Source organism: Sinocyclocheilus rhinocerous, unplaced genomic scaffold (assembly GCF_001515625.1).
Source record: "Sinocyclocheilus rhinocerous isolate Xijiao unplaced genomic scaffold, SAMN03320098_v1.1 scaffold5943, whole genome shotgun sequence".
Lineage (NCBI taxonomy): Eukaryota > Metazoa > Chordata > Actinopteri > Cypriniformes > Cyprinidae > Sinocyclocheilus > Sinocyclocheilus rhinocerous.
The window spans coordinates 29,724-32,954 of record NW_015630108.1 but is presented as its reverse complement, the minus strand read 5'-3'; the positions used below and the strand labels follow the sequence as shown (position 1 = coordinate 32,954).

Sequence of the window (3,231 nt, the reverse complement as noted above, 5' to 3'; positions counted from 1 at the left end):
GTCAGATCTGTTCGGCTGATGAGCTCTTAAATCTATTTTTAAAGAAAGAGCAAAAATAAACATCATATTTGTGTGAAATGTCACTTATTACATATGAACATCTTGTTTATTGATCTGTTGTATCAAAACATTCTTGCTGTTGTTGTGAATAGAAGTCATGTGATCATCTGTGAGTGAGTGAGTGAGTGTCATATTGCAGAAATATATTCTCATACACTGACTCTAAATGCTGTTTCAGGTCATGTAATGTGTGTTTTGATTGTGGTTTAGTGATGTGCATCAGTGCTGTGACTCGTAGGTTCGAGGGCCGGTGTTTAACGAGGGTTTACGAGTGCATGAGGCAGACCTCTTGAAGCCCAGATCCACACTGGTGAGCTTCATCTACCCGGCACAGAACCCCGAGCTGATGGACAGACTGAGCACACAGCAGTGTACGGTGCTGGCGATGGACCAGGTGCCACGCGTCACCATCGCACAGGGATACGACGCACTCAGCTCCATGGCCAACATCGCCGGGTGAGACGGCCGATCCCGCTCTCTCTCTCTGTGTGTGTGTGTGTGTGTGGAGATCTGTGTGATGATGAAATCTCATTCGTTACGCTCTCGTCCGCAGGTACAAGGCCGTGGTTCTCGCAGCCAATCACTTCGGAAGGTTCTTCACTGGGCAGATCACAGCGGCAGGAAAAGTTCCTCCGGCGAAGGTACTGAACACACGTCTGATCACTCCTAAAACCCTTTTAAAACCTTGTTACTTGAAGTAAAATAAATGCTAATTAAAATCAAATAAAATATATTTTAAAAATCATTTTATTTCAGTTTGTTTCCAATGCAAAATAATTTAAAAAAAAAGCTAAAACTGAAATAAAAACTGCAAAGACATATTTAAAAAAAAATACAAATGACAAAAACACAAAAAAAATGACTACAACTTTAATTAAAATTAACATGAAAGCAGAAAATATAAAAACAAAACCAAAAAGTATACAAAAAGTATAATAGTATCTCAGTGATGCTGAAATAATCCGTGTGTCTCAAATGATGCAGGAACTTTTGATTAGCTGATTTAAAAATCCTTAAAATGTCCTAAATTCAGTTTGACCAAAATTAAAGCCATAAAAAGTTTTAAATATCTTAAATGGTATAACAGAAGTCTTCGTTATTATTTGTGAGCCTGGAGCACAAAAGCAGTCATAAGGGTACATTTTTGTGAAATTGAGATTTATGCATAATCTGAAAGCTGAATAAATAATATTTCCATTGATGTATTGTTTGTTAGGATAGGACAATATTTGAAAATCTGGAATCTGAGGGTGCAAAAAAATCTAAATATTGAGAAAATCATCTTTAAAGTTGTTCAAATGAAGTTCTTAGCAATGCATATTACTAATCAAAAATTAAGTTTTGATATATTTATGGTAGGAAATTTACAAAATATCTTCATGGAACATGATCTTTACTTAATATCCTAATGATTTTTGGCATAAAAGAAAAATGTATAATTTTGACCCATACAATGTATTGTTGGCTATTGCTACAAATATACCCCAGCGACTTAACACTGCTTTTGTGCTGCAGGGTCACGGTCTCTAAATGCAAGATATTTAAAATGTAGCTGAAGTATACTTGCAATAGTTCCACAATCAAATATACTTCAGTATATCTTTAGTTGGACTTCAGCACTGCTTCCATACAATTAAAGTGCATTAAGTACAAAATGAGTTGTTCCAATTGAGCAGACTTTAAGTATACTAAAAGTACAATTGAAGGGTATTTTTATTAAGTACATAAATATGTAAATGCATTTGTAGTATACTTAGCATTAAATAAATGCATTTCAAATCAATTTTAGTATATTTATTTTTCACTAGGAGTTACTGTAAAGTTTGATTCCCTGATGAACTGATGAAAGTATGTAGAATGCAATGCAAGGCCTTTAGATAAATCATCTGCCAAATGCGTAAATATAACGTAATGATCCACTAACACTAGATTTTACTGTTTCAAACCGAACAAATGTGATTTTGTCAGATTTTTGTTTGATAAATGTGTCCCTGCAGCACAAAAGCAGTGTTAAGTCGCTGGGGTATATTTGTAGCAATAGCCAACAATACATTGTATGGGTCAAAATTATACATTTCTCTTTTATGCCAAAAATCATTAGGATATTAAGTAAAGATCATGTTCCATGAAGATATTTTGTAAATGTCCTACCGTAAATATATCAAAACTTAATTTTTGATTAGTAATATGCATTGCTAAGAACTTCATTTGAACAACTTTAAAGATGATTTTCTCAATATTTAGATTTTTTTGCACCCTCAGATTCCAGATTTTCAAATAGTTGTATCTCAGCCAAATATTGTCCTATCCTAACTCAACTGTCCAGATATATTTGGAAACACATACACACAAAACAAACAAGGCCTTTGCTAATCAAATATGATTTCTTGAGCTCTCACAGAAGCGTTACTGAAGTAAACATCACTAAACGAGCGCCGTGTCGTGTGTGTAGGTGCTGGTGATCGGTGGCGGCGTCGCAGGTCTGGCTGCGGCTGGAGCTGCTAAATCAATGGGTGCCATAGTCAGAGGATTCGACACCAGGTGTGTGTAACGCCAGACGCTTCATCAGTCTAAACCTGAGGTCAAACTGAAGTCTGTGTGTCTCCCGTCAGACCCGCAGCACTGGAGCAGTTCAAGTCGTTCGGAGCAGAGCCGCTGGAGATACACATCGCAGAGTCGGGCGAAGGCCTCGGAGGATACGCCAAAGAAATGTCTAAAGAGTTCCTGGAGGCCGAGATGAGTCTGTTTGCCAGACAGTGCAAGGACGTCGACATCGTCATCAGCACGGCTCTGATTCCTGGTGAACACACAGAGAACACATTTGACGGGGTTTCTGCCCGTCTTAAGCAAGTCTTAATCCACCCTTCCACAAATTAAGGCCTAAAATGATCTTAAATCGGTCATGATGTTACAAGACTTTCTTCTCTGATTTAAGATTTAAGCATTAAAGGAGACATATTATGCCCCTTTTTACAATATGTAATATAAGTCTCTGGTGTCTCCAGAATGTGTCTGAAGTTTCAGCTCAAAATACTCCACAGATCATTTATTATATCATTTTGAAAATGCCTATCTTGAGTGGAAGCAGAAACACGCTGTTTTTCGGGCCTGTCTCTTTAAATGCAAATGAGCTGCTGCTCCCCGCCCCCTTTTCCAGAATAGAGCTGCGCC

The 3,231-nt window shown here is 37.4% G+C and overlaps 1 pseudogene; it reads left to right on the top strand.

The window, feature by feature from the left end:
• Positions 1-298: 298 nt before the first annotated feature.
• Positions 299-3,231, top strand: part of LOC107739940 (NAD(P) transhydrogenase, mitochondrial-like) — a 19,137-nt pseudogene continuing 16,204 nt past the window's right edge.